Consider the following 27,106-nt stretch of genomic DNA (forward strand, 5'->3'; position numbering starts at 1 on the left):
TCTGTACCTGCCTAATTGTTCTACCTAGCCTAAGTGGTAGTAGACAACTGGTCAATGTTTCCTCTGTGTGCCAAAGTGCAAAACTGAGAAACAAAAACAAGACAGTACAAACAGAGAGGCATAGTTGTTCATCTGCAGGGTCAAATACACCAGAATACAGATGACAGTATAAACACAGTTATCCAAGTACAGTACTTTTGTACCACAACACCTCATATCCTCATATGAGATGCCAGATCCCGGTATGGAAGGTGATTGTGGGGAGAGATTCTGTCAATCACAGCATGTTTACTGTTGATGAACAGAAGCAGAGTTGGCAAGATAAAGATGGATGTGGTGGATATCAATCAATGCTGCCAGAATAGGAAATACACCAGTGTACTGAGCTCGCTGAACACAAGCTATAAGGTGGGATTGTCACAGGCTGCTGGGTCATGGAGTAGTCTGTGCTCACACTCCACAGCGTGACTACTCCACACCCCAGTAGCCTCCTCCTAATTTACATAAATAAAAAATAATGATTTCCATTGCTTATACAGAATTTAATGGTTAAGCAAAATAACTATGGGGGTAAGGATTAGAGCAGGAACCTTGCATTGAATTTACCTTATTAGGTAGATCAGTGATGGTAGATTTCCTTTAATAATATCCAGTTACTTTATTTAATGATCCTTCCTAAGAAACAACATTGAGAAACAATCAATCCACTATTACTAGGCAACAAAAACTAGGAATATACCTGCTTCATGTGAGAGGTTGTGCTAGAAATTGTGGAAGACATTTTTAGAGCACAGCTGATCCCACTTAAATATAAATGTGGCAATGTTCTGAAAATATTACTCTGATAGAAAAATGAAATGCTTACACAAGCTTTAATCTAGCTCTAGGCTTGTGCCAAAACATACATTCTAAGCAGGATTTAGAAAAAGAATTGCTTTTTTGGAGCTTTGTGTTATTTTCCATCACAAAGATAAGGTGGTTATTTTTCTAAGACCGTGACATGATTTTTAGAACAATTTATTGCACATGGAAAACTACAATATGTATCAAGTCAAATTTAGAATAAAGATGACATTTCCTTTTTTTATATGTTATCTCTGTGTATCAAGATTATTTTTTCTTCTACACAATTCCAGGAGCCAAAATTCAATAACAACTCAGGGAAAATTCCTATCAGTCTAACATCATTCAATATAAGATCCTGTTCTTCATTTAAGACATAATATTTAGTCATTTACTGGAGCTATTTTGCTGGTACTAAGGTGAAAAGGTCACTATGGTACGATGCAATGTACAAGCTTTACAACAGCAATGAATGCTATTATTATATTTGTAACTCTGCATTACCAGAATTGGTAAAATATAATACATTTATCTAATACAATTATAATAAATGTGTTTTTAAAGTTACAGTTACAGTTACAGACAACAACTGAAACCTAGTAGTTAAGAGATTTGAAAGATTTATGCTGTTGAAAATAAAATAGGATACCACTCACACAAGGACCAGACAGACAGTAAGGATCATGCAAATTTTCATAATGTGGCTCTTCAGACAGAGCCCAATAGACTTATCAGTCCATACAGAACCATTATCCAACTGTAACTCATAACTTAATGATAAAACAGCAAGATGACATGTAATGAAGGTATTTTTTCCCAGAAACAATGAAGTTCATATTTTTTTATAATATGGTCCTATAAATTGCATATTTGGATAATTTTTACCGTATTTTTCGGCCTATAAGGCTCACCAAAAATCCTTTAATTTTCTCAGAAATCAAAGGTGCGCCTTATAGGCCAGTGCGCCTTATATATGAACTTATACAGAAATGTACTACAGACGACATGTACTGTACATTTACCAGTGTTTAATAGCTCCATCCCCAGAAATCTCCTGCACCTTCCCACACAGTATACAGGGTCCCTAGCTCCTGAAGTGCCCTGGTACCACAACTAACATTGTGCCCATCCTGCCCTCCCCTAGCACGGAGAGACCGGAGCCGCCATAGTGCCGACCACGAGGCAATCATCATCATCATCATCATCAGTAACCAATCCCCCATACCTGCCAGCCCTGTAACAGGGGAAAGAGAAGGAGCCACCGGGAACCCCACAGGAATAACACCCTGGCTGAGGAGGGAAGGAGAAGGAGCCACAGGGAACCCCACAGGAATAACACCCTGGCTGAGGAGGGAAGGAGAAGGGGCAGAGGGAGACCGCTTAACCCCTGCTGCATCACCCTGCATTAACCCCCAGCAGCCCATACCTCTGAGATCGGAGCTCTCTGACACGCTGAAGACAAGTTTCCCGGGAAGTGTAGCTGGCTTGAACTGTGCACAGGTCTGCCACCTGCCGGTCATTTTTAGGTACTGCATTTGATCCTGCGCCTTATACTCCAGTGCGCCTTATATATGAACCTAGATGTCTTAGTAGGCATTTATCAGAGGTGCGCCTTATAGTCCGGTGCACCTTATAGGCCGAAAAATACAGTAGTTGGATATTTTTTATGGATCTTTAGCATAGACCTATAGGGACTATTTGTGCCAAAGAAAAGGCTGAAACTCTAAGTAACTCTAAATAAAAAATAACAGTCTACAATATTATCCTATTTAAAAAAAAAGGAAATAAAAACTAGTTCTTAATAGCAAAATTGCAAAGGATGAGGACTAAACTAAATAGACTTTAAAGTGGTTGTCTAAGCTTTTTAAATAATAATAATATTAATAATAATAATCTTTATTTATATAGCCCAATCAAATTTATATAAGGCCTGGGGGCTATACAAACAAAAGCAAACTTATACTCACCTCCTCCGATGCTCCTATTCAACAGCGGCTACAACAGTTAATGTCAGCCTCTGTTTACAGAGGTCAGCATGCCCGTCCAGGCCATTTTGAAACAGATGCAATAGCAGGCGCATGGCAGTGGTAAGGAGAAGGTGGACAGGAGGGACCGAACAGGTGGGTAAAAGTTTTTTTGTCTTCAGCTCCCCACGCGGTCCCGTCACATACACCATAACATCAGCCACTTGTAAGTTGTTGCCATCATGGTGTGTGCGATGCAGCCGTGGTGACACAAAGACTGAGCCGGAGCTGAAGACAAAAGTAGACCCGCAGTGGTCTCGGAGAGGTGAGTTCAGAGATTTCTTCATTGACTCGAGTATAAGGTGAGTTAGGGTTTTTCAGCATATTTTTTGTGCTTGAAAACTCTGTGTATACTCCAGTATATACAGTAGTTATAACTTTTAAATAATTTAACCTGATTGATGCAATGCGATTTTGAGATTGTTTTCTCGTGATACATGGTATTTCATAATAGTGGTTAATTTTACATTTTATGTTTTGCATTTATTTATTAAAACAAATAAAATTTTCCAAACATTTTGAAAAATTCGCTATTTTCAAATTTTTTTTTGGAGATCATTTTTGTATTTAATTGGTTTTGAAATATATAATATTAGAAAATCCCTATGAAACACTCCATTTTCAAAGCTGCTCCCCTCAACCTATTAAAAACAGTTTTCATAAAGCTTATGAACCCTTTGCGAGTTTCATAGTAATTAAAATAAACTTTAGTGTCGTACTTTAGTGAGCTATAAAATATTTGTTTTTCCATTAATGTGGCCATGTGAGAGGTCTTTTTTCCAGGGGTATGATGTGCATTTTGCAGTGATACTGACTTTGCTGAAAATGTATTAACTTTTTTTTACAATACAATACAATACAATGCAACTACCGTATATATACTCGAGTATAAACCAACCCGAGACCCCTAATTTTACCACCAAAATCTGGGAAAACTTATTGACTCAAGTATAAGCCGGGAAATGCATTTATCACAGACCCCCCCCCCCCAGAATATAGCCAACAAGCCCCCAGTAGTATATAGCCAGCAAGTCCCCAGTAGTATATAGCCAGCAAGTAACCAGTAGTATATAGCCATCCTGCCCCCAGTAGTATACAGCAAGCCTGCCTCCAGTAGTATACAGCCAGCCTGCCCCCAGTAGTATATAGCCAGCCTGCCCCCAGTAGTATACAGCCAGCCCAGCCTGCCCCAGTAGTATACAGCCAGCCCAGCCTGCCCCCTGTAGTGTACAGCCAGACCAGCTTGCCCCCAGTAGTATACAGCCAGCCCAGCCTGCCTCCTGTAGTATACAGCCAGCCCAGCCTGCCCCCAGTGGTATACAGCCAGCCCAGCATGCCCTCAGTAGTATACAGCCAGCCCAGCCTGCCCCGTGTAGTACACAGCCAGCCCAGCCTGCCTCCAGTAGTATACAGCCAGCCCAACTTGCCCTTACTAGTATACAGCCATTCCAGCCTCCCCCCAATGGTATACAGCCAGCCCAGCCTGCCCCCTGTAGTATACAGCCAGCCCAGCCTGCCCCCTGTAGTATACAGCCTGCCCCCTGTAGTATACAGCCAGCCCAGCCTGCTCCGTGTAGTATACAGCCAGCCCAGCCTGCCCTATGTAGTATAAAGCCAGCCCAGCCTGCCCCCAGTAGTATACAGTGAGCCCAGCACTAAAAAAAAAAAACCTATATACTCACCCTCCGGCGTCCCCGATGTGCAGCACTGCTCTCACAATGTCAGTGCGGGTCCTCTTCTGGCTTCCGTGCCCGTCTTCGGTAACATCCTGCAGGGCGTGGCCATGTTCTTCCCGGCCGACAGGCGCATAGTATGAAGTGGCCACTGCTGACGTCATACTATGCGCCGGCTAGGAGAAAAACAAGGCGGCATCCTTCAGGATGTTACCGAAGACAGAAGAGGGCCCATGCTGACATCGGAGGAGCCATGCTGACATGGGGGGAGCAGCACTGTGCATCGGGGCCGCCGGAGGGGGAGTATATAAGTTTTTTTTTTAAAGTGCTGTATTGATTATTTTTGTGCTGAAAAACTCGGCTTATGCATGAGTATATACGGTACATTTATCCCCCAGGGGGGAAATTATTTTGTATATAGTATTGCGGCGATTGTTATAGAGTTGGAGACAGTTATAACGGGACAAATACATAAATACTTCTAGAGGCGCATTCTTACATGTTGCTGGTTCCTGGTTGCATACAAATATAGTTACAGGACATTGTGATACAGCACAATACAGGTTTCATGAACACATTACATATGGGGAAGCAATTATGAAAATATACCAGTCACAATAACACTTAGACACAGACTAGACAGACGTGTAGGGGATACTACACGAGGGGTGCTGTCGCAGTGCAAACAGTGTTGTGGTGAACTAGTGGTGTACAGCTGCTGGAATTGGTTTGGCAGAAGAGACACCGTCAGTAGCACCACTTTTGCCAAGTACCGGCACTTAAGATGCCTGGTTGTGGCTGCTACTGGAACCTTGGTGCAGCCTGACTTTGGGTAAGGCTTTGGTTGTGATCCCTAACATTTCAGGTGCTTCAATAAAGCCACTACTGGTGTTATTGGCTGCCAGGATCTGGTTCCAGCGCTCTGTTGAAACCAGTTGTGCAACATGGAGCCCTTGCAGCTAATGATCCACTTAGTGGGGAGTGTTAGGCCAAGTGGGTGCCGGAGGGCAGGTGGGGGTCAGTCAAAAGCTGGAGCCAATGCACAGGCAGCCAACTGCAGCAGCGCAATCTTGGCAGTGCATCTTTTCCTAAGTGTCACTACTAGAGATGAGCGAGTATACTCGTCCAAGCTTGACGCTCGTTCGAGTATTAAGGTACTCGAAACGAATCGTTGCTCGGACGAGTATTTCCCCTACTCGAGATCGAGCATTTAATTAAAAAACACAGTGAAGAACAATGAAGAATAGAATAAAAACAGTGAACACAGTGAACACAGGATCATTTAAGTGAAAAACACAGTGAAAAACACAGTGAAGAATAGATTACAGATGTTCGGCACATCTGCTTACTTGTCGGAAGATACGCGCGGAACGGTGCAAACAAAATAGTATGTGAAGAACACATTGAAGAACACAGTGAGCAGCACAGAGACATCGGGGAACAGCACAGAGACATCGGGGAGCCAGAACGGAGACATCGGGGAGCCAGAACGGAGACATCGGGAAGCTAGAACGGAGACATCGGGGAGCCAGAACGGAGACACCGGGGAGCCAGAACGGAGACACCGGGGAGCCAGGACATAGACACCGGGGAGCCAGGACATAGACATTGGGGAGCCAGGACATAGACACCGGGGAGGCAGGACATAGACATCGGGGAGCCAGGACATAGACATCGGGGAGCCAGGACGGAGACATCGGGTAGCCAGGACATAGACATCGGGGAGCCAGAAGGGAGACATCGGGGAGCCAGAAGGGAGACATCGGGGAGCCAGGACATAGACATCGGGGAGCCAGAACGGAGACATCGGGTAGCCAGGACATAGACATCGGGGAGCCAGAAGGGAGACATCGGGGAGCCAGAAGGGAGACATCGGGGAGCCAGAACGGAGACATCGGGGAGCCAGGACATAGACATCGGGGAGCCGGGACATAGACATCGTGGAGCCAGAACGGAGACATTGGGGAGCCAGAAGGGAGACATCGGGGAGCCAGAACGGAGACATCGGGGAGCCAGAACGGAGACATCAGGGAGCCGGGACATAGACATCGGGGAGCCAGAACGGAGACATCGGGGAGCCAGGACATAGACATCGGGGAGCCAGAAGGGAGACATCGGGGAGCCAGAACAGAGACATCGGGGAGCCAGGACATAGACATCGGGGAGCCGGGACATAGACATCGGGGAGCCAGAACGGAGACATTGGGGAGCCAGAACGGAGACATTGGGGAGCCAGAACGGAGACAACGGGGAGCCAGAACGGAGACATCGGGGAGCCGGGACATAGACATCTGGGAGCCAGAAGGGAGTCATCGGGGAGCCAGAAGGGAGACATCGGGGAGCCAGAACGGAGACATCGGGGAGCCAGGACATAGACATCGGGGAGCCAGAAGGGAGACATCGGGGAGCCAGAAGGGAGACATCGGGGAGCCAGGACATAGACATCGGGGAGCCAGAACAGAGACATCGGGTAGCCAGGACATAGACATCGGGGAGCCAGAAGGGAGACATCGGGGAGCCAGAAGGGAGACATCGGGGAGCCAGAATGGAGACATCGGGGAGCCAGGACATAGACATCGGGGAGCCGGGACATAGACATCGGGGAGCCAGAACGGAGACATTGGGGAGCCAGAACGGAGACATCGGGGAGCCAGAACGGAGACATCAGGGAGCCGGGACATAGACATCGGGGAGCCAGAACGGAGACATCGGGGAGCCAGGACATAGACATCGGGGAGCCAGAAGGGAGACATCGGGGAGCCAGAACGGAGACATCGGGGAGCCAAAATGGAGACATCAGGGAGCCAGAACGGAGACATCGGGGAGCCAGAACAGAGACATCGGGGAGCCAGGACATAGACATCGGGGAGCCGGGACATAGACATCGGGGAGCCAGAAGGGAGACATTGGGGAGCCAGAACGGAGACAACGGGGAGCCAGAACGGAGACATCAGGGAGCCAGAACGGAGACATCGGGGAGCCAGAATGGAGACATCGGGGAGCCAGGACATAGACATCGGGGAGCCAGAAGGGAGACATCGGGGAGCCAGAAGGGAGACATCGGGGAGCCAGAAGGGAGACATCGTGAAGCCAGAACGGAGACATCGGGGAGCCAGAACGGAGACATCGGGTAGCCAGGACATAGACATCGGGGAGCCAGAAGGGAGACATCGGGGAGCCAGGACATAGACATCGGGGATCCAGAAGGGAGACAGCGGGGAGCCAGAAGGGAGACATGGGGGAGCCAGAAGGGAGACATCGGGGAGCCAGAACAGAGACATCGGGGAGCCAGAACGGAGACAACGGGGAGCCAGAACGGAGACATCAGGGAGCCAGAACGGAGACATCGGGGAGCCAGAACGGAGACATCGGGGGGCCAGGACATAGACATCGGGAAGCCAGAAGGGAGACATCGGGGAGCCAGAAGGGAGACATCGGGGAGCCAGAAGGGAGACATCGTGAAGCCAGAACGGAGACATCGGGGAGCCAGAACGGAGACATCGGGTAGCCAGGACATAGACATCGGGGAGCCAGAAGGGAGACATCGGGGAGCCAGAAGGGAGACATCGGGGAGCCAGAACGGAGACATCGGGGAGCCGGGACATAGACATCTGGGAGCCAGAAGGGAGTCATCGGGGAGCCAGAAGGGAGACATCGGGGAGCCAGAACGGAGACATCGGGGAGCCAGGACATAGACATCGGGGAGCCAGAAGGGAGACATCGGGGAGCCAGAAGGGAGACATCGGGGAGCCAGAACGGAGACATCGGGGAGCCAGGACATAGACATCGGGGAGCCAGAAGGGAGACATCGGGGAGCCAGAAGGGAGACATCGGGGAGCCAGGACATAGACATCGGGGAGCCAGAACAGAGACATCGGGTAGCCAGGACATAGACATCGGGGAGCCAGAAGGGAGACATCGGGGAGCCAGAAGGGAGACATCGGGGAGCCAGAATGGAGACATCGGGGAGCCAGGACATAGACATCGGGGAGCCGGGACATAGACATCGGGGAGCCAGAACGGAGACATTGGGGAGCCAGAACGGAGACATCGGGGAGCCAGAACGGAGACATCAGGGAGCCGGGACATAGACATCGGGGAGCCAGAACGGAGACATCGGGGAGCCAGGACATAGACATCGGGGAGCCAGAAGGGAGACATCGGGGAGCCAGAACGGAGACATCGGGGAGCCAAAATGGAGACATCAGGGAGCCAGAACGGAGACATCGGGGAGCCAGAACAGAGACATCGGGGAGCCAGGACATAGACATCGGGGAGCCGGGACATAGACATCGGGGAGCCAGAAGGGAGACATTGGGGAGCCAGAACGGAGACAACGGGGAGCCAGAACGGAGACATCAGGGAGCCAGAACGGAGACATCGGGGAGCCAGAATGGAGACATCGGGGAGCCAGGACATAGACATCGGGGAGCCAGAAGGGAGACATCGGGGAGCCAGAAGGGAGACATCGGGGAGCCAGAAGGGAGACATCGTGAAGCCAGAATGGAGACATCGGGGAGCCAGAACGGAGACATCGGGTAGCCAGGACATAGACATCGGGGAGCCAGAAGGGAGACATCGGGGAGCCAGGACATAGACATCGGGGATCCAGAAGGGAGACAGCGGGGAGCCAGAAGGGAGACATGGGGGAGCCAGAAGGGAGACATCGGGGAGCCAGAACAGAGACATCGGGGAGCCAGAACGGAGACAACGGGGAGCCAGAACGGAGACATCAGGGAGCCAGAACGGAGACATCGGGGAGCCAGAACGGAGACATCGGGGGGCCAGGACATAGACATCGGGGAGCCAGAAGGGAGACATCGGGGAGCCAGAAGGGAGACATCGGGGAGCCAGAAGGGAGACATCGTGAAGCCAGAACGGAGACATCGGGGAGCCAGAACGGAGACATCGGGTAGCCAGGACATAGACATCGGGGAGCCAGAAGGGAGACATCGGGGAGCCAGGACATAGACATCGGGGATCCAGAAGGGAGACAGCGGGGAGCCAGAAGGGAGACATGGGGGAGCCAGAAGGGAGACATCGGGGTGCCAGAACAGAGACATCGGGGAGCCAGAACAGAGACATCGGGGAGCCAGAACGGGGACATCGGGGAGCCAGAACGGAGACATCGGGGAGCCAGGACATAGACATCGGGGAGCCAGAACGGAGACATCGGGGTGCCAGAAGGGAGACATCGGGGAGCCAGGACATAAACATCGGGGAGCCAGAATGGAGACATCGGGGAGCCAGGACATAGACATCGGGGAGCCAGGACATAGACATCGGGGAGCCAGAAGGGAGACATCGGGGAGCCAGGACATAGACATCGGGGATCCAGAAGGGAGACAGCGGGGAGCCAGAAGGGAGACATCGGGGAGCCAGAATGGAGACATCGGGGAGCCAGAACAGAGACATCGGGGAGCCAGAACGGGGACATCGGGGAGCCAGAACGGAGACATCGGGGAGCCAGGACATAGACATCGGGGAGCCAGAACGGAGACATCGGGGAGCCAGAATGGAGACATCGGGGAGCCAGGACATAAACATCGGGGAGCCAGAATGGAGACATCGGGGAGCCAGGACATAGACATCGGGGAGCCAGGACATAGACATCGGGGAGCCAGAAGGGAGACATCGGGGAGCCAGGACATAGACATCGGGGATCCAGAAGGGAGACAGCGGGGAGCCAGAAGGGAGACATCGGGGAGCCAGAATGGAGACATCGGGGAGCCAGGACATAGACATCGGGGAGCCAGAACGGAGACACCGGGGAGCCAGAACGGAGACATCGGGGAGCAAGAACGGAGACATCGGGGAGCCAGAAGGAAGACATCGGGGAGCCAGAACAGAGACATCGGGGAGCTGGGACATAGACATCGGGGAGCCAGAAGGGAGACACCGGGGAGCCAGAACGGAGACACCGGGGAGCCAGAACGGAGACACCGGGGAGCCAGAACGGAGACATCGGGGAGCCAGGACAGGACCAGGACATCGGGAAGGACAGAGAGATCGGGGAGACTTCAGTGGAAGAAGAGGAGCGGATCCCGGGACAGAGTATCTCCCGACAAGTAAGCAGATGTGCCGAACATCTGCAATCTATTCTTCACTGTGTTTTTCACAGCGTTTTTCACTTAAATGATCCTGTGTTCACTGTTTTTATTCTGTTCTTCACTGTTCTTCTGCTAAATTGTCGGGAGATAATATACACGCGGAACAGTGAAGAATAGATTGCAGATGTTTGCATACATCTGCTAACTTATCAGAAGACATTCTTTTTCAATTAAATAACACATTTTATTCCCGAACCATGGTCCCTTTGAAAAATGCTCGAGTCTCCCATTGACTTCAATGGGGCTCGTTATTCGAGACGAGCACTCGAGCATCAGGAAAAGTTTGTCTCGAATAACGAGCACTCAAGCATTTTAGTGCTCGCTCATCTCTAGTCATTACAAGTACACAAGATTCAGAGGGGAAAGAGGCAATGGAGGAAAGATGTAGTGGTGTTTTTCAGATAACATTTTGAAAGACAAGAATTAGACAAGTTCTTACATATAAAGTTCCTTTGTTCCCTTCTGGTTCAATTCTGGTAAAATTCGTTTGCACTTAAAAATAGTTGCACTTGGTATGGCCAAGGTCAGCTTGTAGTCTGTTATTTATACAACCAGGACAAATTAGTAACAACTACCAGGTGTTAAACAAGAGGCTGCATAGACACATAAAGCTGTCAGGAAGTCCAGTGAGAGGAGGGAAACAGATTTGCATTTACACATACCAATAAAGATAAAAGCTATATAAAAAGACAAGAGATGCAGGGACTTTTGGTGCCAAATTAAGCAGACATACCTGTGGATGAGATATATGATTGATGGTGAGACCAGATGGAGATGAAGATATTGAAGATGATGATGGAATGCAAGGCCATATTCTACAATGCTACATTTTCGTATAATTCTTTTGTACGTGAACAGTCAAACTAAAGTGCGGCACAAAGCGGCGCAAAGCACTTAGTAAATGTGCCCCAATATTTAAAGTGATTCTCATAGCCATTATTTATAGGTCATCCATGTACACTGATGAAAAGATATACGGAAGGCAAGTGTTTAATATGGGCTACAAAATTCTCTTAAAATCTCTTATCATCAATGTGTCTTATTAAAACCTATAATACCTAATAACATCCAACAAGAGTGTTAGCAACAATTTATAACACTATCAAAATATAAAAACGGTTATTGCCGGCGGTGGCCTGCATAACAGGAAATGGCGCCCAAATGTCCAAAACGTGACTTTTACACCATTTTAGAAAAGAGAGGGAAGGGTCTGAAAAGTATGGCTAGGCCAAAGGGGCCTGGGCATATAGACATCCCAAATTTTAGTTATAAAACACAGAAACAAAGCAAGATGTATGCGAAACAAATGAAAACTTTATTGAATCAAGAACAATACATAAAAACAATTAAAAAGCACTGCATGTTCTAAAGTCCAGCAGCCATCCCTGAGCTCAATGCAACAAAATACATATTCTAGGAAATGAAGCCTATTGTGGCTAGAACCACCAATAACCATTATATGCTATCATATTCAAAGTGCAAAATATACAATATAATGTGAACAGGGTGGTTTAGCCATAAGGATAACAGTAGATATAGTTACCTAAAGTGCATAGTGCAGTCAGGGAGGGAGCTGGAGGAGAGATTCCCCAAGCGTATCGCCTGTCTATGCAGGCTTCCTCAGGGGTAAGTGTGGGTAATGCATGGATCTGGTATATATAGGGGAGACCCACCTCCAAAACCGGCCCACCATAAACGCGTCTCCCAAGTCAGCTGGCGGCGTGTGTTTCAGCTACCGGAAGTTGTGGGGTGCGCATGCACCGCGACAGAATCTCGTTCATGAAGATCGTCTTTTCTTGGCCAGAAGGTAAGTATTGCTGGACTGATGATGGAGAGGGTCTCATCCTGGACTTGGATACAAGGCACGCAATTTCAACAGTAGCATATAAACAATGACATCCTGGATATGGAACACTGTGAAGATGCATATGACAAAAGTGAGTGAGACAATCCAACAAAAGGAGGTCCAATACATTCCAAACAATCCAAACTTAGGAGGACCACATGAACGTGTATAAAAAATGAGAATGCAACTGATATAATTTTATTTATATCTGCGTCCATACCTTGGCTTTTCTATAATATACCGTTGCGCCGCAATACATTGTCTGCCTATAAGTCGGCACCTTTTATCCTCTGTGCCGCGATCGACGACTTAGGGTTTACTCTTTAATATACCTTGTTCCTAAATGTGTATAAGACATGGATATACCAGGCGACTATCCAAACTAGTAGTCATGTTTTATTTTCTTACAAGTTTGGTCTATAACATGCATTTATTATCGAGTTCACATTTTGGCGCACGCGCCACTCATATTTTGGCGCAGCTTCGATACGCGTGGGGCTTTTTGTCCCAGCTTCCCCTAACCTCTCCTTGGTTTGGATCTTTCACATGACAGGTAGATACCCTCATTGACCTATGAGCATTTTTTCATACTATTTATTTTCAAATAGCGATTTGGCTCTATTGTTAATTGAGTACTTCATACCTTCATATAGATAGTTGTTTGTTTGGGTTTTGCCATCTTGGTTTTATGTATTGCCATAATTTTTCAGTTTATACTGTTGTGATATACATGTAGTTAGGAGAGGTCGCTGAGAGTGGGGGGAGCTGGCGGCTGTCAGGAGGACCAGCATCACCATGATAGGTCTTCCTGCTGTATTGCTTTTGTGTGTTTTCCACACTTTTTAAATGTTTTTATATGTGTTTTTGTGTTGTGGTGTACCACGGTACAAATAAATTTGTTTATACTTTGAATTTGGGTCTTATAGCATACTTCTTTCTCCTTTTGAATATATTATTGGTTTGTCTGTGTATGACTTTTGACCCTGACCATATATATTTAAGGAGTGCTACTCCCACCCATTTTGTTTCTCGGACTTTTATTAATTTGTTACTAACACTTTTTATGGATGTAATTACGTAATATGGCACTTTATATTTTTCAATATTTTTCATGTTTTAATGAGACACAATGATCCTAAGAGATTTTGAGAGACTTTTTAGCACATATTAAACACTTTCCTACTGTATAGCTTTAGTAGGTCATCAGTATACACAGATGACCTATCAATAATGGCTATGAGAATCACTTTACATATTGGGGCACATTTACTTACCCGGCCCATTCGCGATCCAGCGGCGCGTTCTCTGCACAGGATTCGGGTCCGGCTGGGATTTAAGATGGTAGTTCCTCCGCCGTCCACCAGGTGGCGCTGCAGCGCCGAAAATAATCTTAACGCCCCGGAATGCACCATCCCATAGAAGGTGAAGGTGAGCGCTCCCCAAGCGACACATTTTCGGTTTTTAAATGCGGCGGTTTTTCCGAATACGTCGGGTTTTCGTTCGGCCACGCCCCCCCGATTTCTGTCGCGCGCATGCCGGCCCCGATGCGCCACAATCCGATCGCGTGCGCCAAAAACCCGGGGCAATTCATGTACAAGCGGCGCAAATCGGAAATATTCGGGTAACACGTCGGGAAAACGCGAATCGGGCCCTTAGTAAATGACCCCCATTGTGTTTATTGTTAATGGGTTATGTGACTTAGGAATAATTCACCACGATTAGATAATCATTTATGGTATCCCTTCTTTCTTTGTACATTATGGATAAAATCTGTATTAACCAGTTCATAAACTAAGCTATTTTTGCATCTTAAAAGTGATATCTTTAACACATCTGAATATTCTCTATAAATATTCGTGCTATATTTCCCCCTTCTACATTAGATATTTTAAACACTTGACCGTGATTTTTCTTACAGTGAGACAGGAATGTCCCTCTCCAATATGCGGCATGCGTGTGCACGGTCTGCCATGCCTCATATGCGTGGGGAGTGGTAGAGCTGTGCACTGCTCCATGGAGCCGAAAGTGAGGCATGCTCCACATCCTGTCAGTAGCGGTCGATGATAGGTGTTTTTAAGATAACGTAATAACTGAACCAAACGGTGCTATATGGCATTCCCTTGAGAAAGCCATGGCCAAAATGCGATTTGGGATGCCTGAACATGTTGGTGCAAACATGGGTGAGCCAATCTAATAAACTTAAGACAATGCAACTTTTTTGTTTCCCTTCACATATTGAATTACTTCTTTATCCAATTATCACAATGTTGATACCGCAACTGGGGATCTTTTGGAATATGTTATAATATGCATGTGATAGGGACTGCTTCTTTGTGTTATAAATTATGACTAGTATTCACTATTTATACATTGCACCTTGAGGTTTTTTTTAAATATATTATAATTGTTTGTGATATATTTATTTTAATAAGATTTAATAAAATAACATTTTGATCTAATGATGTGGAACAACTCCATTTTGTTTTATGTTTGATATTGTATTTTCCGGAGTTTACATGAGTGTAAACATATGGGAGGGTCGTAGCATTTTGAGACCCAGCCCTTGAGAAAGTACTTTGGGATGTTTTTTGTACTAATACATAGCATAGAGGTAGATAACCTACTAAGAAAGGAAACTGTTTCATATCCTGACGGTCTGTAAATCTCACGATCATAAATTCCACATATGTAGCAAAATACCAAAAAAGAAGCTTTTTGGATATATGGCCACAATTTTCCATTAAAGCCTGGGTAAATTATATTTTGATTGGACATTTACAGATGAAACATTTGTCCAGGAGGTATACAAGATAAATATTATCAAATTTAATTATTGTTGAAAGGTCTAAATTAAGTAATAATTCTAGTGATAAATTCCAATTATTATCTCCAAATTAAGACAATTCACGGTTACATACAAAATAGATTCTGTAGGTTTGTTTTTAAGTTGAATTTTTATGTGTCTGAATTGTATATTTTATAATTGTAGCCCAAGCCAAAATTATTTTGGTCTCTGTGACAAATGGGTTTTAAAATTGTTGGCTTGTCATAAGAACCCAGATTAACAATAAAGTTTAGTTGCAGATACATTTGATACCTGTTACAGCTGGTTTTTGTAGCCTGGGACTAAGTACAGAAAATTACCAATATCCAGAGGTCCGTTTGTAACTAGCGGTCTTTTGTAAGTTGGGTGTTCTTAAGTAGGGGACCTCCTGTATTTATGAAACAGACAGAGATGTGACCTACACAGATTCTGAAAACAATCTCATTGAAGAGAGACACTTGAATTTGTAATACTCCACATGCACAACTTCCTCTCCACTAAGTCTGGAGGAAAACTCATTTAGCTGCTTGGAATGTTGATCATCCAAATGAAGAATGTCACTCCTTTCTAGAAAATGCTTTCTAAAAATTTTGTCAGGAATTTCTCCTATTCCCCGTCTAGTTTGTCTTGCCCTTAAGTTTGCCCTCAGTTAAGATGTTGAATGTTGTCTCGACCGGATGTCATCTTACTTCCTGTTTGATATATAATTCCTGTCCTGTCCATTAGATGTTGCTTGAGTATTTTGTACAGTCCTCTTGCTTGGAACACCTGTCCTGCAATATTACCCTGCAGCACTACTACTCCAAGATTGCTTGCCTTGTTTATGCATACCTAGTCTGCATACTTGCTTGCTGTAGTACTACTGCACCCAGCCTGGATGCTACACCTCCTGTGTCCACCCCTGGTGCCTCCAGTGTCCTGTCTAGTCCCCACTATATACCACCAGTATTGTGCTGCCTTTTTTGTAATCATTCTCAGGTCATCTTGAATGTTTACAAGGGAGAAGAAAATAAATTCTTTAGGAATTGTGGTATCTGGATGCAAGGGTATAACTAGGAAATGTTGATCCTATAGCAAAATCATCGTTGAGCTGACCTTCACATAAAAATGAACATCACAGGGTGATAACAGTGCATCCTGGTAATTAAAATATTCACTATTTGCCATGACTTACCAGGTTCATGAATACAATTGTAGTCTGGCAAATAGCTGTAATTTAAATATATTTACCTCCACAAGAGGTATTTGGCACCATGGATTGTTTAAGGGTACCTGCAGGGTTTTCTTCTTTAAACCTAATAAAAATCTTTATTTATATAGTGCCCTCTGCAGCCCTTTACAAATCATAGGGGACATATTGAAATATAATATAACATTACAGAGTACAAACAGTCATATGAAAAAATAGGAGTGAGGTCCTTGCTCGTAAGAGCTTACACTCTATGAGGATGAAGGGGGTGACACAAGAGGTATAAGAGCTTGTCCAGCCATTCTTTCTAAGGAAACAGTAAAAAATAATTTAATTAATAAAATGTCTGCTGATTGAACCAGCCATCAGCCACCATCTTATTTACAAAGTCCAAGGTGAAAGTGACTACAGAGAAGCCTGGAACTTGGTATCTATTTGGTTTTATTTTGTTTCACAATATTAGTTAGAAATGTGGGCCTGTTCCTCCTGACAGAACTGGTGAAACTAAGCCATTTTTGTAGCTGCCTTGCTGGCACCTGCCTTTTCAGCTTTGCCAATACATTTTCAATGGGATTGAGATTAGGGTTTCATTCCATCACAAAGTCACTGTTCATATTGTTTGTGTACTTTTATTATGTAGCACTTTTCTGGTTATTAATGGTGTCTGGCAATTCATCAACATTCTTGAGTCAACTTATCAGATGTTATTACATTTACTTTTACCTCCTGGAATAATATCAACCTTGAAATGAACATACTCAAGCTGCTGTTACTTATTGAAGATCAGATGCTTGTTGTGTTTTGTTGCCAAAATTTAGATGACACTTTTACAGTCATTCTACACTACTGAACACATTAGAGTTAATTCACGCAAATGAGGGCCTCCATTAAATACTAGTTTAAGTCTCTCTTTACTGCCGTATCTTCTATGTCAGAAAGAAGGGAGGTAGTTAGGAATAGCACACCAAGAGGGAGCATGTCACTAATAATAATAATAATAATAATAATAATAGTGTACTGTATACAACCTCTATGGGGAGAATGTGTGACCAGCATCAGTCGTAAAATGTTCTTCGTTTTTTACATAAAACTCATAATTTACAGTATGTGTAACATGATTATCATACTAGTGTACTGAAATCTACATACTCAGAACCCCCACGCTTAAGACACTCATAACATATACCTTAAACTATATAAATGATAAGAAACTAAAAACAGAGAGTGTGGGTCCCCTTAGAAATAACATGGGGGTCATAGTGGAAGGAGATGAGGAAAGGGCCAATCTACTGAATGTCGCCTTCTCAACTGTCTTTACCAAGGAAAATCCCCTGGTGGAAGACACAATGAGGAATAATGAAAATTCTTTTTGGAATATCAACAGTTTAACCCAGGAAGAGGTACGGCGCCGCCTCGCAACCACTAAGATAGATAAATCACCGGGGCCAGATGGCATACACCCCCGGGTTCTGCATGAACTATGTACCGTGATAGACAGACTGTTATTTTTAATATTTGAAGATTCACTGAGGACTGGTTATGCTCCACAGGACTGGCGCATAGCAAATGTGGTACCAATATACAAAAAAGGATCAAATAGCGATCCTGGAAACTATAGACCCATGAGTCTAACTTCTGTGGTGGGGAAAATATTTGAGGGGTTTGTTAGAGATGCTGTCCTCGAGTATCTCACTGTGCACAACCTTATAACCCAGCGTCAGCATGGGTTTATGAGAGATCGGTCCTGTCAGACTAATCTGATTGGTTTCTATGAGGAGGTAAGTTCAAGACTGGATCTGGGAGATGCTGTGGATGTTGTATATCTGGACTTTTCAAAGGCATTTGACACCGTGCCACATAAAAGGTTGGTATATAAAATGAGACTGCTGGGAATAGGAGAAAATCTGTGTATTTTGGGAAGTAATTGGCTTAGTGATAGAAAACAGAGGGTCGTCATTAAAGGCACATTCTCAGATTGGGTTGACGTTACCAGTGGAGTGCCACAGGGGTCAGTATTGGGGCCACTTTTTTTAAATATTTTTATTAATGACCTTGTAGTGGGTTTACACAGTCAAGTTTCAATATTTGCAGATGATACTAAGCTGTGTAAAGTAATAAATACTGAGGTTGATAGTTTAGCATTACAGAGGGATTTGTGGAAGCTTGAGGAGTGGGCAGAGAAATGGTTGATGAGGTTTAATGTAGATAAATGGAAACAAAAAGTATAATTATGTTCTAAACGGTCAATTACTTGGTAAAACTGGAGCTGAAAAGGACTTGGGGGTATTGGTGAATGGTAAACTTAATTTTAGTGACCAGAGCCAGGCGGCTGCTGCTAAAGCAAATAAAATTATGGGATGTATCAAGAGAGGAATAGATTCTCATGATAAAGACATAGTTTTTCCCTTATACAAATCCCTGGTCAGACCACACATGGAATATTGTGTACAGTTTTGGGCACCAGTGTATAAAAAGGATATAGTACAGCTGGAACGGGTGCAGAGGAGTGCAACCAGGATTATTAGGGGAATGGGGGGATTAGAATACAATGACAGATTACAAAATTTGGGATTATTCAGTTTAGAAAAAAGACGACTGAGGGGAGACCTCATTACAATGTACAAATACCTGAACGGACAGTACAAGGATCTCTCCAAAGATCTTTTTATACCTAGGCCTGTGACCTGGACAAGGGGGCATCCTCTACGCCTACAGGAGAGGCGATTCTACCATAGCCATAGACAAAGGTTCTTTACTGTAAGAGCAGTGAGACTATGGAACTCTCTACCGCAGGAGGCTGTTATGGCGGACTCTATGTACATGTTCAACAGAGGCCTGGATGCCTTTCTGCAGAGAAAAAATATCACAGGTTATGGGGATAAAACATTTATTTAATTCTTAAAGGTTGGACTTGATGGACTTGCGTCTTTTTCCAGCCTTATATACTATGATACTATGAAATAGTTTTTTATTGCAGAAATTAAAAGTTCAGATTGCAATAGTAAACTTATTAGTAAATTGACAGCTTATTTGTTCATTTTTTCTTTTCTTCTTTCTCCTGCAGTGAGCAGTTTATCTGAAGTTCAGCACAAAGCCTATAGACAAGGAAAGCAGGATAAAGATTAACTTTTCAAGCATAGAAATATTTCCCTTTGATCATTCATCTCTGTAGAAGATTAGACTATCCAGTCTGTAAAGAGTTAAGTAATTAGATACTTTATCAGGTTCCTTTATCTCTCAGCTGTCAGTTGATACAGGACAGAAAGCTAATATAATCAAACTGCTTGAATAAGTAAGAAAGGCTAGGGAAATTAATGACAGGAAAACATTTATTTAATAAAGTATATTTACAAAGTTTTTTTTAAAGCTTTGTGGATGATAGTTATTAACTTAAACTGTATTCTGAAGGAGAGTGGCAACCAGTGCAGTGACCTGCAGTGGGGAAAGTAGGTGGCCAGATTTTCAGCCCCAAGGTTTTTAACAGGTGGCCTAACTTTTGGTGTTGGTAAGGAATGAAGAGCATCGAAGAGCCTTTTATGATTGCTAGAGAGAGAGGATATTAGATAAGTGAAATAGACCTGTTTGGCGAGATGGAGGGCACTGTTATAAGATTTAAGGAAGAATTTGAAGTGCAGAAAGTTTGCAGATTTTCTGATTTTCTTCACAGACTTTTTGCACTCCTGGAGCACTGCAAAGGAAATGGGTTTGGGGCGTTTTGCCGACAACTGTGGTGAAATGTTTGGACTGAGCACACTTTTAAGGCTGTGATTAAAATGGTAAGTAGCCAGGCTAGGACAGCAGAGGGAGCAGATGGGGGACAATGGCACATGGGTTCTAGTAAGTACAATAGATGGCACATGGGTTCCGGTAAGTACGATAGATGGGCAGGTTCTGTAAAGGAGAACAACTATTAACAGTAAAAGAGAGAAGGTTATTGTCTGATCAAAGATAAGAAAAACTATGTAAATGGGGTATCACAGTAATCATAGTGAACCAGAGAATAAAGATAAAATATTATTTTTTACGTTATGGTGAGTGAATTTTGTTTGAGTCCCCTTTGAAATAGTTAATAAAATCTCATGTATAAGCTGTAGACTCCCAAAATGAATTCTCTATACATTGTATCTCAACCCACAAGCAATAAGCCCTTATATGTTCGCATTATCAAAAAAATAAAAATGTTATAGGCTGTACAATGTGACATTACAAATCTGCTCTGAATGGCGCTGCTTTCTTTCCATGACATGTAAAACACTTGAATGGTATATAGACTTAATATAAGTTGTAATACATACGTAGAGGGGTGTAGTTTCTTTTGTGCTGTAATTTATGGAGTTTTACTATTATTTAGGCCTTTCAAAGTCACTTGAAAGCTGAGTTGTCCCTCACAACGTGAGCTTTGGGGATTTTCATAAAAATGAGAAAAATCGTAAAGTTCTAAGACTCGTAACATCTTAGAAAAATAAGAGGATACACAAAAAAAATATCCCATCATAAAGCAGAAATTCCCAAAAATGTTAGTTATCAAGCTTTTAGGGTAGTTTAACTATTTGCCTGGAAAGCAGAACATTTCAAACTTTGAAAATAAAGAATTTTTCCAAATTTTTCCAAACAATTTTTTTTTTTTCAGAACGAAAAACAAAACTTATCACTTACATTTTACAACTAACATGAAGCACACTGCCAAAAGAAAACAATCTCAAAATCACCTGGATATGTTAAAGCCTTCCCAAGTAATAACCAATTATATTGGCATATGTCAGATTCTAAAAATAGAGTCTGGTCATTAAGCTGAAAACAAGTGTCGTGATGAGAGGTTAAGATAAGCCAGGAGAGCTAAGAGATAGTTTTGTTCTATGTACTGTACTGATGTACATGAAGAGACCTGACATGATCACCTGGTTGTTTACTTCTCACATTCATCACAGGCTGTCATATTGAAGATACCTTGCAACATTGTGACATTATATGTAACATTGAGGATACACTGGCATTAAGATGTTACTTTATATAAGTCAGTCTATTAAATATGATATGACTCCCTACCACATTATGAAATCTTATCTGCCACAATTTTTAAACATATATCCACACATAACTGATATACTGCAGATTTCTTCTGCCATCTTTTGCTCTTTCTCTGGAACGGCGATAGGCCTCAATGGCTTTCCATGGCCAATATAAAGACATTATAAAATATAATGTGACAACTGGTGTGGTGAGTTTCCCATCTTTGTAAATTAAAAAAGCATTAAAAGATGAAAGAAAAAAATCTGAACCATGAAAGTTGGAGGAGGAGTGAATATTGACAGCAGCCAGTGATTGGCTGCTGGTGATGTTAATGGTGTTTCAAAACAGTGATGTACAGTGACATCACTGGGGACTTACATGAAGATATGCTCAGTGGAAGCTGGGGTAGGGATCCAATATACATTGTATCCATCCCTTATTGCAACCAATGGACTCCACTGAGTGAATACAATACTCAGTGGGTGGGAGCTACTCTCAGTGTACATGTTGGGAGCTTTCCTGGTGTATATGCTGAGCGAATGCAAACATCGAGAGGGGAATGCGGCCTTAAATTGTACTGTATATAAGTTGTGGAGACCCCTATCATATTAAAGCAATGGTCTAACAATTTAAAGGCAGTACAGAAACCAATTTCCCTTGAAGTCCATCCAATCAATTTTAGGAGAGTTGTTGAGTAGAACAAAAAATTATAGTAATACTGGGGCCAACTCAGGTGCATTTTTTCATTTTTCATTCACTATGACTCTACCCTTTTTATGTGGCTTTACTTGGAGAACATTACAGCTAAGAGGCCTGCTAGATTTTTCTTGGCAAATGCACTTTGAAACAAATAAAATACTGTAACATCATCAATTATGTATATTGCTTTCTTGGCTTATTCATCATTGTTTCCACAAGTTTTAGCCAGGGAACACTTATATTTCTATTTTCTGGTTTCAAAAGTAAGCCATACTTTAAGTGGATCTAATTTCTCCTCCGAAAAAGAAACATCCTCATCAAGGTTTTGCTTGTGTGTACAGTCTTGAAACATGAACGTTAACATTTTGTGCACAGCTGTGCTAGCTGCGAAGGGTTGGTGAAGAGCCAGGACTCAATGTTCATGGAGAAATGTCTGGAATGTCAGATCCACAGCTGGCCTGTGCAAAGCTGCTGGAGTAAATGACAACACAACTGGCAACTTTACTCATGTTAGCCTAATATTTATTCACAAAATATTTCCAACCATTACCACAGTACAAATATGTCAGCAGACAAATGATACATATTTTATGAAACTCGACAGAACATATTGTGTTATAGTACAGGTGATAGGAGTGTTATATGTGTAACTGCAAAATCTTGACCTATGTGAGAGATTATTTGGCAACTTCTGCTATATACATTCCAAGAGTCTGCAGAGAAATCTGTTTTACAAGACTAAAACTGACCAAATGGCTACCATATGGTAGATTCCCCTAGTTAACAATGTTAAAAAAGACACAGGTCCTTCAAGTCCAACCTATTATCCTTCTGTGTAAATACCGAGTGACACTGAAGTCCCTAGTCCGATACGGTGACTGCCTTTTGGAACAAAGTATATTGCTTTGCAGGCTTTGTAGCATATATTTTATCATAAATAAACATCATGAAAAAAATGAAGAGGTCCCAAAATTGACCCTTGTGACACCACTCAAACTTTCCCCTGTGGTAAATGTTAGTCCAAAGATGTACAATAAATATAAAAATTTAGAATCAAACTCCTGTCCTGTGGAGTTCACCAAAAGTGCATTGTTCAACAGTAATGCACTCTGCCACGAGATCGTGTGCCTGATATCCTGCATGTGTCGCTTCCCCGGAGATCACCTTCTTCTTCCTGGTGTATGTAAGTGCATTATCTTGCGAAACAATTTGAAAGTTAAATCCTGCGCTCAGTCCGAATCAGTCAGATCGTCCGACGGCACGCCCCCCCCCCCCAATTTCTGTTGCATGAAAGCCGGCACAGCTGCACCTCTGAGAGGCCACAACCCCTTTTCAGAAGCCTCCATGCCCCCTTTGCTATACTAGTCAGAAAGGTGTCAAAAAAATATTCTAAAATCCTTGATAAGTATGGTGAAATACATTTTTTTGCTTTGAAATGAATGATGATACCAGAATTCTTGGATTGGTACTTTGGATCTGTTGTACAGGTAGCCCTTAATTTCAAGACACCCAACTTACTGGGGACTCCTAGTTACATACAGACCTCTCTGCTCACTGATGATACTCTCTGGATACTGGAAACTTCCTGGGGTAATCTATCATTAGACTGGCTGACTGTGACAGTTCTATGGGGCATATCTATCAGGGCCTCTGCGGCATGTCAGTGGCATATTGCTAGCACTTGTGATTATTTAGCCCAATCCCCCAACTTAATGCCAGTGGGGCATGAAGGGGGGCGCAGCCGTCCGAGTGGAGGACACAGCCCGCTGGGAGTGGGCCTGCGCGGGGCGTTACTGTCCCCACGCTTGTGCACTCTCTGCAGCTACCGACGTTTCACATGAAAGTGGCTTTGGCCCTTGATAAATCTGCTTATGCTCCATTGGTTGTTTGCGACAGTCTCAAGAAATGTTGCAGAAAAGCCCATCAAAAGTCACAACATAGTTCAAGGTAGAGAATGACAATTTGTGCCAATAGTTGCGCCTAAACGAAAAGTCGCAAATTAATTAATTAAGTCCTATTGTGAACACTAGACTATACAATAAATGAATTGGGTGTAAAGTCAAAGTGACTTTGCAATGTCTTGTGTTCATTTGGCGCAATGTGTTTTAGTTCCAATGAACAACTGTAACAAGGGTCTTTGCAAAGAACCTTTGTCGTTAACCCTTGTTCTCATGATAACCCAACATTTTGAAAATCTGTTTTTCACATAGACAAAAAAATGTGGTCTTAGCTCACACTTACAAAATATATCTGTTCCGATATAGAACCCATGCTGCATGTCAACCCTGACCTGCCTGTTAATTATAAAGTATTATTCCTACATTCCTTTTCTGTTTTTTTAGCATGTAGGGATGTGTTCTTCTTTGGTGTTAGGATTTTCTTGTTTGTGTGTTTTCTACAAACTGTACACATCAAGATATAACTATATCTTTAAAAATATCTCACAGTTTACATGATGAAACAAAAAGTGGATTTTGCAGAGGATCACTTTTATCTAATGGAAATTTAATTGAGAATTGTATTTTGCTAATTGGATGAGTGCCCTGGTACAGAATATTTCTGCTATTGAGTTACTTTGTAGAAAAATATGTATTTTTAATATGATTGTAGCAAACATTATTTTCCTTAATGCTTTTAAAGCATTTGAAACATAGGCATATTCAGCACGGCAGCCAAACATACACCAAAGGCAATGTTAAGGAGATGTCTATGTGCATAATGAAAGTACCAAATCTTTTAGGATAATTATCTATGGATCGGTGAGGCAAAATTTTAGACATGTTATTATGATGTCTACAAAGGCTCTTGCCATGTCTGCAACTATCAAAGAGGCCTGATGGAGCATAAGCCCAAGTTTGATTATATACCTTGAAATTACCAACGCATTTTATTTATTATCTACCATATATACTTGAGTATAAACCGAGTTATATAGCTCAATATTTGTGCTCAAAAAGCCCCACTTGGCTTATACTTGAGTATTTATAAAAAATAAATTAGTATTCACCTTCAGTGCTCACCCATGGCATCCTCTTCTCCCTAGTTTTCTGCGCTCTGCTCTGGCATAGGCGTGTCCATGCTCTTTGGATATAGGTGTTTGAAGTGCGCCGTCCTCCAGGCGGTCAGCAGAAGGCAGGATGTAGAAGGAGCTGCAGGAAACACTTTCTCTTTTCATTATTGCATAAGTACATGCACCCTCTGCATCTGTAGCTGAACCTGGGAAAGGGTGATGGAATAGTGCTGTACATATTTATAACATAATTTGGTAAAAGTTACTACTTTTTAAAGAACACTTCAAATGGAAAAATGAAAAAAAATCTTATTTTTTCACATTTATAGCTAATTATTTGCAAATTTAAAACATGTAATTATCAAACCTACTGTATCAAGAGAAAGTCACACATGTCTTGAAAAAAAACATAGTTAAATTTGTTATGATATGTAATGTTTTTCCAGAGATATTGTCATTTAAAGTGCATAGCAGAACGTCAAAAATTGGCCTCGTCTTTCTGGCACCAATGACCATTGGTTAAAGGAGGGCTCTGCTGGACATTATATGAAAAAGTAGTTGCTGCAATTTCCACCCTAGGCTTATGGGCAAATTTTTTGAAATCCGTTCGACCACATTCACCGAATTTAAAAAAAAAATGGATTCGAATCATGACGAATCACGTTAAAAAACAGGTATTTCCTGGCTGCAGAGATCCTGTAGAGTGTTGTATAACATTGTGCTTAAATGTGCATAGGGAGCGTGGTTTGGTCTTCAAACAATGCTGTGTTTTAGTATGACACGCACATGATAGCCGCCGCTCTTAGAATCGCTTCACTCTTCACTTCCATGTGCACTTACAGAGACCAACTTCACCAAATAAGCGAAGCCTGACAAGGTAACGCAGCCTGACAAGGTAACGTCTGTGCCAGCTCAAAAGGACTGAGCTGAGGCCCAAGATCCCACTATAACATCAAAGAGGGCACTCTTTTTACACTGACATTAGATTCCATAGATTACGACAGAACCTGTTCTGTTAAATGTAGATACATGTAGAAACCCCCCAAAAGAGTGCAGAGGGTAACAGCAGTAATTTTGCATTGACGTCACTGATCATTTTGCCCTTCATTTCAACAATGTGAGTGTCCGCTATCCATCATCAGTATTGCTAAAGCCAAGAACAAACAGGAGTGGATCCAAAACAGATTGCATCAAGTTTGGCTACCCAGTAGTACAGGGGATCCTCTACCTGGGGTGGTAAGGTGCTGTCCGAGTAGGCCACCACCTGCTGGTACAGCGTCTGCTCCATGTCCTGCTGCTGCTGGTGGCGGCTACCCTCCTCACTAGGCAGGTGAAGGAAGTTGCGTATTAAGGACTCCAGACTTAAGCTGCTGCTGATGAAGCTCTTACTGCTCCTAGCCTCCCATCTCCCCAGAGCAGCCGTGGCAGAAGTATGTGAGCAATCACTGCCAGGAATCCCTCAGTCAGACCTGACAGAGGATGGACAATGGCGCACAAAGGCAGCGGCCAACTGTCTTTTCAGTTTTTTCCATAGTACGCCAGTTGTTCCTCCATCTCAGCAGCTGAAAAAAAGGTCACCCATTTTTGGACCGGTAGCGAGAGTCCAAGAGGGTGGAGAGCCAAAAGTCATCCCTATGCCAGATGTTGAATATTCGGCTGTTACTAGTTAGGAAAAGCAGCATGCTGCAGGCCATCTGTGCAAGTGACTCTGAGGGACTCCTGGCCTCCCTCTCCACTGTATACTGCCACGGTGCTTCTGGGTCATCTGCCTCGTCTTCTAACTCCTCCGGATGCTCCTGCTCCTCCTCTCTTGTCACCTAAGTTTAAAAAACCACTGATTTCACCAGACTCTGCTTATGCTCCAATGTCCTCCTCCAG

The sequence above is a fragment of the Engystomops pustulosus genome, chromosome 1 (assembly GCF_040894005.1).
Source record: "Engystomops pustulosus chromosome 1, aEngPut4.maternal, whole genome shotgun sequence".
Lineage (NCBI taxonomy): Eukaryota > Metazoa > Chordata > Amphibia > Anura > Leptodactylidae > Engystomops > Engystomops pustulosus.